We start from the raw sequence: 13,661 nt of genomic DNA, 5'->3' as shown, positions 1-13,661 counted from the left end.
CTTAGTTGAGAATGGAAATAAATTTTCAATATCCTAGGGACTGTGGGAGCGATGTGCCTACTAATGGATTACTCTATTAGAGAAGAATACTCTATATTCTTAGTTGCGTGGTAGCGAATGTGAAAATTTTTCACGTCATCACTGGGTGATTGAGAGGGAAACATTCATGATTGCTTCGCAAGATGATAAAGAGCCTAGGATAATGCCTAAGGCTCTAGTCCTCTATTTTTAGAAAGTGGATTAATGTTGCGCAATTTAAGACAAAGTCTTTGAGGATTAACCATTTTTATAATTTGGTTGACTTTCCATTATGATGCAAAACTGTTATAAAGTTATGCGTAATTTGGATAGTCATTGTTGAGGCATAAGGCTCGCTAGATACCGAAGAGTCGCACCATTGAGGAAAGTGTAGACCATGAGAATACTTCCTCCTGGGGAGTGAGGTTATTTTAACTTAGGCTATGATTGACATAAGTTCGGAATATTGATTTGTGGACATTGTGACCCAATTTTCTCGTTAGAGAATTGGATAAGTAGATCCATAGGGATTTACCTTCTGCTTTTATGGTGAAAAGTTAGGAGCACAAAAAGGTTACTAGTTCCAATAAATCTTTTACAGCCTAAAACAATTATCCAAATAGTGGTTCTTAGATTTCGTCAAGCCATGATAGGCCAACGATGATCGATGAAGACCACTGAGGCATGATCAATGGTCCAAAAGAAGTTTTTCCTTCCTCAGTCATTATGAGCCAGGAATTTATAAGGTTGTCGCCACCTAGGGTGGGCAGTCCTTTATTTTAGATATGATAGACATGGGTGATGTAATTTATATGCTCGGATGTACGATCCTTAGGGATTGCTTTGGGAGAATTCATGTTTTGTCTTCGATGACTTACATAAGGAATATCCTAGAATGATTCTAGATGCAAAATTGCAAACCCATTGACTTACTTATCGGTAAAAGCCAGAGCCTTAGTTATTGAGTGAATCCTCGGATTGTCTTTGGAAGAAACAGATGACCTATATTCCTTGATCTTTTCTTTGTTGTAGAAGCCTAAAGTACGCTATGTGGGCGTATTCGGCATGATAAGTGTTATCTTTGGTAAATGGTCAACTGAGTTGTTTAGACATTGACCTTGTTCATTAGACTGCGGATAAAATGCTTTACTAATAGTATATTAATTTGCTCCTTGTAAGATTCAATGCGCTAGTTGGGTGCATATGCGCTAGTTGGGCGCATCAAGAATGAACGCAAATTGGTCACCAAAATATCTTTAGAGAGGTTATTGCGCAAGAGGTAGTGATCTTAAATCACTTCATGTGAGGCGCACATAGTGGATTCTGTTGTATATACTTATCGCAAGAGGTGCTGATAAGGCTTATGTTTAGAATCTAGAATTGCACAAGCTGTGGTCAATTTTTTTTTTAATCGATCACTTATTTTGAGATGATGGGATGTTGACACTATTATGATTTGTGTCATAATGATTAGCAGATAATGATGTCAGCAGGCATGATTGGCTCACTCACATGAGCAATCGCCCTTGGCGCTTGGGAGCGAGCAAGGATGAAACTAGTGGTTTATTTTTATTTTGAGCCAAGAGAGGCTTAAATAATCCACTATATATGTCGCCTTGGTTACAACCAAGATGAGGTCGTGTTAAGGATCAAACATGGATATTAGTACCCACTTTCTATGTTGTGCATGTTATGATTAGCCAGATGCGAGATTTCATTTGGCGCCTAGAAGGCGAGCAAATAGAGAATTCGGGTTAGGCGCTAGAAAGCGACTAGACTTATATCTGCACGGTGTATCGAGGATGACGTCACTCTTTTGGAAGAGTTACTTCACCGTAACATGTATTCATACTATATGTGCTTGGCGACTGAGTAATGAGGTGAGAGAATGGATCCCTGTTTCTTCACCGTGTGAGTCTTATGTGTCATTATTGATATGACTTTCATTTATGTACCCTTTTGTGACTTTTGACTATGTCATAAGGTAAGGGGTTGATGTTCTGCTACTTTGGTATGTTGCCTGCAGTCATGTATGATTCGGCCTTAAGGGACATCACTGGGAAAGCGGTCAATCCTAAACTAAATGGCATGAGGGCAAATGGAAGATCATCTAGTATTACACCACTGTTGTATATTCACTTCCGGCAACTCACATCGCTCTGTATGAGAAGTAGATTGAGTGTGAATATATTGCAAGAATTGAGAGGGTCAAACATGCTCTTTTGAAGGATTAGAGATGTTTTTTGGACCGGTGTAATTAGATGGGTCTGGGGTATATAAGACACTATTTCTGTTCTTTTTGGGTTGATGTCTCTATGCTGGCTCATTTTGAGTTTCTAGTATAGAGCTCCCACATACAGGTGTTCTCAGCAGTCGCACGGTGCAGTGGCTAGTATGAGATTGTTTATTTTTTGGGGAGATTGAGATAAAGATGTGGCAGTGTCATGCCAACTTATGTCCGAGTGGGAGATGTTAGGAATTGGGCGCTCATGTGGCATGACCCTTAGAACCTTTTGAACCTGAACCTTTTGAACATTATCCATGTAAGTTTAAATTTCAATTCAAAACTTATTTGGATAACCATTCAGGATATCTATATCTATCATATCAATAGATATGGATAGATGGATAGATAGATATTGGTTATATATCAGATTATATGGTTAATCTAAAGATATACGTATATTAGATATACGTTATATGGTTTTTACCCATTACCTTTTTTTTTCCCAGACTCTCTCTCTCTCTGACTCTCTCTTAGAAAACAACGATCAAGCCATTTTGCATTGTGACTTGTGTGGGTGATACTCATTTTGTAGTATCACTCCACTGTTGGATTCGTTGACTAATCAGATTTTGGAAGCACGTGATTTACCTACGAGGTTGTGTCATTAAGGTATGATCCGAATTATTTTTATCCGCTGCGTTAATTTATAATGCTTTATGATTAACAACAGAGAAAAACATGAAGACAGAAAATATCAAGAAGAGAGAAAAAGAAAGGGGGGAGGGAGATATGAGATGAGAGAAAAGAGATTTAAAACTCCTATATCAGATTTGTGCACAAATCGATGATAATAAAATAAATCGACTAGAAATAAAGTAAAATATGCTAGATCTATGCATAGATATGAGAGAGGTTATTGGTGATGGTGAATGGCAGCAGTTAGGTGATGGTGGTAGATGACAAAGCGTCGGTTAATGTGATTAGAAGCGCAACAAAAAAAGAAAGAACATCGGTAGATGAACACCAATGGATGTAGTGACGACATCGAAGATACAATAGAAGTGGCACCATAGAGAGATCGTGAAGGGAGAGAGGGAGAGAGAGAGAGAGAAACGATAGGTGAAAAATTAAAGAAAAAATTAGGACTTTTAGGATTAACAAAGTATTTTGGTTCATATATGACAAAGTTTGTCATTATCCTTCTAAAATTTTAAATATTAGGAACAGTAGTTATCAAACTAAATTTTGTTATCCTTAAACTCTTATACAAACATATAAAAGGACCTCTCCTTAATTTTTCCAAAAAAAATTATGAGTAAAAATTCTTAACATGTAGTCCCTCTATTATTTCATTTATGAGCATGATGCGTTAATTGTGTCTAATGAAAATCTCACAAAATTCTAACTAATCCTATTATTATTTTTAACAGTAGTTTCCGTTGCTTACAATGAAAATGGAAGCGATGGAAAATGTGTATGTAATCTTACTTAGCCCTAATGCATTATAATCTCTAATGTGTATGTAATCTTATTTAGCCCTAATGCTTTATAATCTCTCTCTTATGAATTAGCGTAAAAATTTAAAGACCACAATTATAATTCAAATAATAATTTGATGTATATATATACATATATTTTTTGTTTCTTTTTACAAGTTGAAAAATAAATCTTGAGTAAGTATTGAGAACTTTGTCCTCTTACTCAACTTTATTAGTAACAAAAAATAATAATAATAATAATTTAGGTTAAATGCACTAAACACTTGTATGTTTTTATCAAAATTATAGTTTATTGTTTTTTATTTTTAATTATGATAATCAATCTATTACATTTTAGTCAACTGGCAATTTGACTCATACATTCATCTAATATTACTAATATTGAAAAAAGTTGATTTGATAATTTTTTTAATAATACGATTAAAAATGAAAAGAACAAATTAATATTTTTAATAAAAGTGGAAGGCGATCAAACAGTTATTGGTGGTGTTACATGCACTAATTGGTTTATCAATCAGTGTATTAACATATGTTTTGACGTTATCACTTCAAAATTATGACCCCACCCATTACATAAATTACAAAAATCCAAAACTTCTAAAATTATATCACATCATCTATTAGTACACTAATTGGTACACAAATTGATACATATTGCATTATTCATCAACTTTAAACCGTTGAATTTAGCAACAATTAGATCAAGCCCAAAATATAGAAAATCAAACACATAATAGATACAAATATCTTATAACAGATGGGTCTCATTGTCATAGAAAAAATAAATTGTGTATGAAAAAGACTCATAGATAAAGAAGAAAAGCAGAACACCCAAAAGTAAGGTGCATCCAGCATAACTTTTTTTAATATTGGAATTTCCTCTCTATTATACAAAAAGGTCTCTTGGAAATTATATTTTTAAGATACAATGCCTATATTCAGAAAACAATACTAAGGTCGTATTTCTTAATTGTTTTCTAAACCAAAACCTTAATCCAGAAAATTGAAATAGAAACAGAGAAGGAAAAAAACTAGTGACTGTAGGCAGTTGAGATGAGGTCCTTCTATGGGACTCGAACAAGCACCAACAAAGATGGGACACATCTTCTTATAAACACTACTAGCATAAAACTTGTGCTATGCACAGAATAAAATTTCGTTAAATGTAATAAAAAATTTAAATATTGTTCCTCATAAATATAAATTTTATTTGTAAAGTGTTGTATAAAGTTAAAAAAAATATATAATTTAATATCATGTGATTTTCTAGTTTTATAGAATTCATAAGTTAATTTTTCTCTCATATGACCCAAAGCAAATTTAATATTAACTTGGTGTTTTTAATTTTTTAAATCAAAAATCAAAAAAACTAATTTAGTTATTAGTCAATATATTTTTAAAAAGCAAAAAATTTTAATAGCCAATACATTTGATGATTTGGCATTCAATTGCACAAATAAAATATGTATTGGCATTCACTTGCACAAATATATATATATATATATATATTTGAAACATGTCATATATCATATCAATGTAAGAGTAAAAAGGATATTCAAGTGAAATAATATTCAATTATGTTTTGCATTTAGTTTCACATTGTCGTTATATACATATGGATTGTAGTGGCCCCGTTTGGTGTAGTTGTTGGATTATAAATTTAAGTTGCTGAGTAGTGTTTGTTGAATAAACTGTGAAATAACTTTTTTAATTAATTTTTATTTTTTGTTTGTCTACATTTCTCATAAAAAATAATAATAATAATCTATAGTCCATTTGGGTCTTTTTCTATTTTTAAAAAAATAAAAAATAAAAAAATCTAAGAGTATAACCATAAATTAACATGTCCACAGCAGAAGCTGATAATCAGAAGCAAAGGGTGAGCAGCTTATCAGAATCAGCTTTTTTGAGTTAAAATAAGCTGTTGGAATAAGAAGCTGTTTGAAATAAGTTTAACCAAGAGTCCAAAATAACTTTTTTAAAGCTAAAAGCCATAAGTTAGTTTTGAAAAGTTGAAACAAACACCCCAAGTGTGTACTACTTTATATTTGCCTTATAAAGCTAACATCAATTATAATAATAAATAAAAGTTTCAATATAGATTTTGTAACTTATTTTTTTCAAATATCTCATGCATTTACCTTGAATGTGAAGATCTTTCAATTTCTTCTCTCAAGTTTTGTCTCTTATAGAGTGAGACATGAAATTTTTATGTGATATTGTGAATATACGAAGTGAAAGACGTGCATTGCAAAAAAATAAAATAAAATAAAATATACATTTTTTAATTTATTTTTTTCAAATATCTCATGCAGTTTTTTATGCGAAGAACTTTCAATTTATCCTCTCTCAAGTTCTGTTTATTATAGAAAAAGACATGAGAACTTTATGCAAAGTGAAAGTTGGGCATTGCAAACATAAAAATGCATGCAAAAAACCAAACACAAATCCAAAGAAAAATAATAAAACTATTTCATTTTTTTATCACTTTACATTTAAACTGTACAATTTGAAACAGGAAAAAAGTAGAAAAAAAATATACATCAAATTCATTGCTCGAACATACACACTAGTGGTATGGTTTGATATTCACTACAACAAAATTAACTATTCACGGTATCATGTTTACGACATGCATTAAATGCATGTCATAGTTAGTACATTCTACGACATTTTTTTTTGGCAGGCCGTTAATATTTTGTCAATAACAGCATACACACCATGTAAGTCGTTGATACATATATTTATATCATGCAAAAGTATGCCGTAAAAAATATATGTTTTTACGACTTACAAAAATTTGTCATAAAATATTTACACTTAAGACGACATACATTCCATGTTATAAAATATTATAACTTTACACGGCATGCATTAACATGTCGTGAAAACTTCCACACAAAAAAAAAAAAAGATTCAACCCGGAATTTTTTTATAGCATGCAAAAACATGCCGTAAAAAATGTATATTTTCACGGCATACAAAAATATGTCATAAAATATTTATACTTAAGACGACATACATTTCATGTCGTAAAAATATTATAACTTTACACGGCATGCATTAGCATGCTGTGAAAACTTTTATTAAAAAAAAATTTCAATCTAATTTTTTTTTTCTAGATGATTTAAAAAAACTAACAATTTCCAACCAAGCTTCTCACCTTAAATTTTCCTAATTGAGGATAATGTAAAAAATAATTTATACATTATTTTATAATTTAGTGACTTCTTTTAAGGAATAATCGCACCCAGTGGGATTTTGAAAAAAAATTACATATGTTTGTTTTAACAGTGTTTTTTTAAACTTTTTATAATATTTAACGACGTTTTATAAGTGTCGCATTTTGTATTAATTAAAATGGTACCGTTTAGCTAATGTAAACGCCTCCAAATGTGTTACAATCTATGCTGGGCTCCCTCAAATCTCTCGCTCACTCTCTTCACTTCAGCTCAGTGATTTCGATTTCGTAGAGCAGCTGCCTTTTCATAAATCAATACCTTGTCCCCTTCTCATAAATCAATACGTAGATCGGTGATTTCAATTTCGAAGTTCTCTCTCTCGATTTCGAAGCTCCATCGCCACCGCCACCGCCACCGCCACCGCCACCGCCATTTGCATCGTCTACTAAGGTGAGCCATGGTGAGCCATCTTCATCGATTTCGATTTTATCTCAATTTCGTATTCTCTCTCTCTCTCTCTCTCTCTCTCTCAAGCTCTTCATTCCGTCGATTCTTCTCCTCCTAGGGTTTACAATCTTGAATCTCCTCTTAGGGTTTGCCCCTTGCTATTTCAAGCGGTAAATTCACTCTTTGATCCAGAAGTTCATATTTAATTATAAATTTGTTGTGAGAGATTTGAATTTGAATCCATGTGTTAATTTGATTTGAATATGAATATGAATTTATAGTTGTCAAATTGTAAAATTCAATCTGTGATGCTATGATCTTCACAAGAGAGAGAATGTGACAGTTTTTAGAGAGAGAGAGAGAGAGAGAGAGAGAGAGAGAGATGGGGGGTTTTGAGTGGGTGGGTTGCTTGCTTGGTGGTTTGTGTGATCATCATCAGCTTAAAGGAGAGATTGCGTTCAAAAAGCAATCAATGTCAGTTCTTTAATTCCTCTTTAGCCTCTCTTTCAAGCAATCAATATTCTTATCTCACATTTATCTTTCTTTCTTTCTTTATTCATTATGGATCCAAATTCCAATTCATTCATTTCTATTTCCTTTAATTTTCTTTTGCGTCTCGAGGAAATCCGCTAGTTAATGTCTCGGAAAATTTTATTTATTTAATTATTATTGTTATTTTTTTCTTTCTGTTTCTTTAGAATTGTTGAAGTTTGACGAGTGAGTTAATCGATGGAAGTAATGTGATTGAAGGTAGTATTCATTTTGATGTGTAATGTGGATTCTTTTTCCCTGTTTGGTTGCTCAGAAAATGTAGGCCCTAGGGAAATAGATTACATATGGACTCTTTGAGATTCTTAAATTTAGAAACTGAACAGAGTAGTTTAATTTATTGTGAAGTTTTCTGGAGAAATCATGTTGAAATTAGCTGCAATTTGTCAAATGTTGTGTTAGCTTAGGGTTCTTCTGTATTTTCCTGTTGTTTTCTTCAAGTTGTTCTTGAAAAAAAAAAATATATATATATATATATTTAGTGTGAATCTCTCTTGAGAATTTATTCATCTTTGATAAGTAATCTCTATGGGAAAATTTACTATGTCTTGTATCAACTTTGAGGAGAGATGCCCAATAACTGTTAATAATTCTAACACATAGACTTTTGCTAATTGAAGATTTGTACAAAATTGAAGACAGTTGTTAATGTAGTCATGCTAAATTTAGATCATTAGCTGGTTTTATATTGTGGGTTGGATTTTATTCGAAGTTCTAACAATTTGATCCTGAATTCGCATTTTAACTTATTTCTCCTGTAGTTGTTTTCGCATCAAGATTTGCAGAAAGATATGAAATTGAACAGAAAACTATAATAAGCTGCTGCTTTTCAGTTGCTAGTTGTTATTAATAGATATCAAACTCAGAGAGATAGCATTTCTAGGGGGGCAATTTTGCAGCAAAAGGATCTGAAGAGTTAATGGAGTATCAATATTCTATCCTGAGTACCTGACATCCCGAAGTTGAGTTACAACTATCTTTTTTTAGAATAATGAGTGTTAGTGTATTATAATGTTAGGCCATGTTTGTTTGGGCGGATTGGATTAGCATTTCCATGACTAATAGTCCTAGGACTACAAATCCGTTGGATTATGTATCCTATCTTAACTAATAGTCAAGTTTAAAATAATTATTCTGTACTGCAATTGTTTAACCAAATATCGGATTAATAATTTTATTAGACTATTAATCCAATCCCAAGCTCATGTCCACCCAAACAAACATGGTCTTAGTGTCATATATAGCTGTCATACATTAGCATATATTATATACATGTAAAGTAAAATGTTTATTGCTTTTGCTTTCGGTGCATTTGGCATCGTATGTACAACACTCTCCTCTCTATAAAAGAGGGTGAGCTTCTCCTTGTGTAATACAGATTCAACATCTATCAATAACATCAATAACATCTCATTTATGTACTTGCTCTCTCTCTCTCTATCAATTTATCTTACATGGTATCAGAGCTAGGTTAACAACCTAGTCATTCTGCTTCACCGGCGGGCGGCAGCCTCGCCTTGGCCGCCCGCCGGACCTCTACACATGCCTTCACTCCCTCTCTCTCTCTCTACAAGTTCAACCAACCTCCATGGCTCTTCTAGCTCGAAACTCACATCGAATGGCCCTAGTCGCATCACAGAGATCAGCAACGATCGCTGCGAGATCCGCCTTGAAGATCCCTCCTCCGGCGAGCTCTTCGCCGCCTGCTTCGTCCTTCCCGGCCAGCGTGAAACCCCCCCTACACAGAGTGAAGATGTTAAAAAAAAAAAAATGATAAAAAGGGAGACCCAAACACCACTCAAGAAAGACAACTCCTTCCTCTCGGCTCTCTCCAGATGCATACACAACACACACAACAGAGTGTTCTTCCATGGAGATTAGTTTGGGCAAGCTTACTTCAATGGAGATTAGCGGCCACCGCTGGTATCCCTGGCATCTCCAGCCGACGAACCCAGAAAGGGCTCCGACGTCCTCGTCGACGCGCTCGCGCACGGAGGCGTGACAGACGTCTTCGCCTATCCCGGCGGCGCGTCAATGGAGATCCACCAAGCCCTGTCGAAGACCCCATCTCCGGCGATGACGTCATTTCCCGTTCAATCCAGAACGTCTCGGACACCGTCTCTCGTCACCGCCCATGGTCCGAATTCATCGCCGCCGGGGTCTTCGACAGCCCAGAATCCCTCTCCGCCGCCGGCCTCCGCCTCCAGAAGAACTCCAAGTACTTCAGCATCAACTACGCGATTCTCATCTCGATCTGCGCCGCCTTCTCTATCCTCCTCACTCCGATTTCTCTGATCGCCTACGCCGCGGTCTTCACCCTCTGGCTCGTCCTCGTCTTCTTCCGCGAAGCTCCGATGGTCGCTTGGGGTTACCATGTGAGCGATCGGATCGTAATCGGAGGGCTTGTTTTGGTCTCCGCGATGGCGATTTGGTTCGCTGGAATGGTCAACTATTTGTTGATAACCCCGAATCGACCACCACCGCCGTCACACAGCACCCATCGCCGCGCCTTCATCTCCAACATCTCTGAGATCGGCAGCGTGCTCGATCCAGTAGCTCTTTTGCCTCTCACTTCTTCTCCATGACCAGCCATGGTTGACTCTTCTCCTCTCACTTCTTCTTCTTCTTTTTCTTTTATCTATTTCTTTTAATTTTTTTATTCTCTTTATATGTATGTATAACCCATGTGTGTATCTCTTTATTCCCACTTCCTTTCCCTCTCCAATAAAATAATTCTCCACTACCTCCTCTGCATATGGTTACCTAGCTCACTCTCCACTTTATCACATGAGCGTGTCCTCTCTCTCTTTTTTGATTTCCTTTACGTTCTTATTTATTTATTTCTTTTTCTCTCTATATATATATTTTTATTATCCTCTGTTCCCACTCACCCCCTCAGTCAAGCTCGCCCTCACCTTTCTTTTATTATTTATATATATGTTTTACTATAATCTCTTATCCGAACACTAAACACCAAAAAAAAAAAAAAAAAAAAATCACCATTCACACCAACTGCTTTTCTGCTCAGTCTTGTGTCATACATGTCCTCCAGATTTGCACAACCCTCTCCTTTTTATTCCTATCGGGGATTCACCCCACTCACCGTTCTACACCACCACCACCACCAAAAAAAAAAAAAAAAAAAAACAAAAAAACAAAAAAACCTTTCTCTCATTTTTTTTTTTTTTTTAATATCTTCACTTTGTGTTGAGCTGTTTTGCTCCACTTTATCAATCCCTTTCTTTCAACCTCAAATAGGTTTCTATCTTCACACCTATTTGAGTTTGAGGGGGGGTTATACATCTATAATGGTGAGCATGGTTACACACCATGCGACCCACCCAAGCCACCCCATGGCGCACTTCCTAAGTCGCCTCCTTGGTGCACCACCTCGGTCAGCTTCTACATCGGTCCGACATGACCCCATAAACTGTCCCGACATTGATTCCGGTCAGCTTCTACATCGGTCCGGCATGACCCCATAAACTGTCCCGACATTGATTCCGGTTAGCTTCTACATCGGTCCGGCATGACCTCATAAACTGTCCCGACATTGATTCCGGTTAGCTGCTACAACGGTCCGACACGACCATACAGTGTCTCATTCAACGGTCTGACACGACCATACAGTGTCTCCTATCCTATTTTATTTGTCAGTTTATTTTTCTATTTTGTTACTCTCTTCAAACTCAAGTTGGTTTGTGCCTATCCTCCTTGAGTTTGAGGGGGGCTGTTAGTGTATTATAATGTTAGTGTCATATATAGCTGTCATACATTAGCATATATTAGATACATGTAAAGTAAAATGTTTATTGCTTTTGCTTTCGGTGCATTTGGCATCCTATGTACAACACTCTCCTCTCTATAAAAGAGGGTGAGCTTCTCCTTGTGTAATACAGATTCAACATCTATCAATAACATCAATAACATCTCATTTATGTACTTGCTCTCTCTCTCTCTATCAATTTATCTTACAATGAGCAATAGATATCCCAATTATTATAATTTTGTTGAGCTGAGTTATAATGATGCTTATTTTATTTTTAGAATACTAATGGATTTGTGTACTCCAGGTAGCTGATTTTCTTGCTGCAAGTTTAATTCTTTATGGCTGTCATAGTTTTCATAAGTAGTTTTAGATAGTCTCATAATTGCTTTTCTTCTTCTTTTTTCCTGGTGCTCACAATTATCTAAAACCTCGTCATCGAGCAGTTCAGTCTAGAGCGGATCTACTGACACTTGGTTTGGCAGTAACGAATATTCTAACTAGTTTGGTATGGCTGTCAATCCGACCAAAAACTACATTAGTGGTGAGGGTGCAACATTTTTTTTTCTTCCAAATTTAATACATTTCACTTGATTTTATTTACATCTATTCGATTTTAGGAAATATTTTGAAAGTGAAATAAATTTTGATTTCAGGTAAATCCTGAAGGCGTGGAGTGTCAAAGGATAAAATCTCATCTTCCTGATTTTTTAGTTTCTGAGTTACTATGGTACACAGCTTCTGTAACTCATGCGACCATTCTTAAGTGTCTTATTCTCTATCCATCTGCTTTATTATGCTCACTTTATTTTCATAATAACAAAATGAAAATGTACATATGAATGAACACAGGTGAAGTTATATCAGAAGTTCTTATTTCAGCATAAATTTCTCCATCTGTATTTATCCCCTATTTTAAATTTCATTTTTTGAAATTTGTTTCCAAATTCAATCATCACTGCATTTGAAAACTATGATAATGTTAGCTATTTATGATGAAATTTTATGTCATTGGATAGAAAACTATGAAATTTTAATGTTTGATATACGAGCACAACCATCTTTTCTTTTCCAAATAGCAATTTAATTTATTACCTTTCTCTTAGGGCTGATGGCACTAAATTTCTGTGATGTCATGCGACAATGGATTTTTCTTTAAGGCTATGAAGATAAACATATAGATGTGCAGGTAAAAGAGAATTGATATCTCATGAATAAATTAAGATTGGCTGGTAAGGACAACACATCATTTTCTTTTTAACGGATGGAAGTTTCAGTTGACTCGAATGCTCTTTAATGATCCTCTTACCTATTCTCAGGGCATGGGAATCTCTTTTAGTCACGACTATCTCTTTGAGGACATCAGTTGCATAAATCGGGAGAAGAAACTTAAGAACATCAAGCTACTGTGTTGTAATTGTTTATAAGATGGGTATTCATCTACATAATCCAAAAAAAAAAATAAAAAAATAAATCTAAGGGCTATTAACATATCAATTAAAAGGAATACTTTGGACAGCATACATGGAAATCTTGCATTGAGTCCTCATTCGGTCACCTCACATGGACTTTGTCAGAAGCCTCTGTTATAGATTATTGGTATGTATGCTTTTGCACACCAACTGACTTCATTTTTTTGCAAAATATGATAAATCCAATTGAAGAAGCAAACAAAAGTATCGCTTTCTTCCCACCACACGGCGCACATTCATAGATGTTAGGCTCAAGGCTCTACTGCTTTGAAGCACCAACTTGGGTAATTTCTAGGAGGACTGAGAAGCAGGTTGTGAAGCACTAGTGTTACTCCGTACATTACACCACCCTTACCTGCTTTTTATATATGTTATAGATATATATATATATATATATATATTTTGGGGAATGTAGGATATAAATATGGGGGGATTGAATAAATCTCCTTTTTTTTACCTGATTGTTTGTTTGTTTTATATATCTATGAAAGCTGGTTGTTG

At 34.9% G+C, this 13,661-nt stretch overlaps 1 long non-coding RNA gene across 3 annotated transcripts; it reads left to right on the top strand.

Moving 5' to 3' along the window:
• Nucleotides 1-7,115: 7,115 nt before the first annotated feature.
• LOC145801891 (uncharacterized) lies at nucleotides 7,116-13,379 on the top strand. 3 transcript variants are annotated; one of them, XR_014343678.1, is made up of 3 exons: nucleotides 7,116-7,376; nucleotides 12,135-12,232; nucleotides 12,345-13,379. It is a non-coding gene; the product is annotated as an uncharacterized LOC145801891 (long non-coding RNA). The 3 variants fall into 3 exon arrangements; XR_014343677.1 differs by lacking the exon at nucleotides 7,116-7,376 and having other exon boundaries at nucleotides 11,904-12,232; nucleotides 12,345-12,418; nucleotides 12,795-13,379; XR_014343676.1 differs by lacking the exon at nucleotides 7,116-7,376 and having other exon boundaries at nucleotides 11,904-12,232.
• Nucleotides 13,380-13,661: the final 282 nt, after the last annotated feature.

This window comes from Camellia sinensis, chromosome 11 (assembly GCF_055761805.1).
Source record: "Camellia sinensis isolate YWXY chromosome 11, ASM5576180v1, whole genome shotgun sequence".
NCBI lineage: Eukaryota > Viridiplantae > Streptophyta > Magnoliopsida > Ericales > Theaceae > Camellia > Camellia sinensis.
This window is presented reverse-complemented; position numbering and strand designations above follow the sequence as displayed.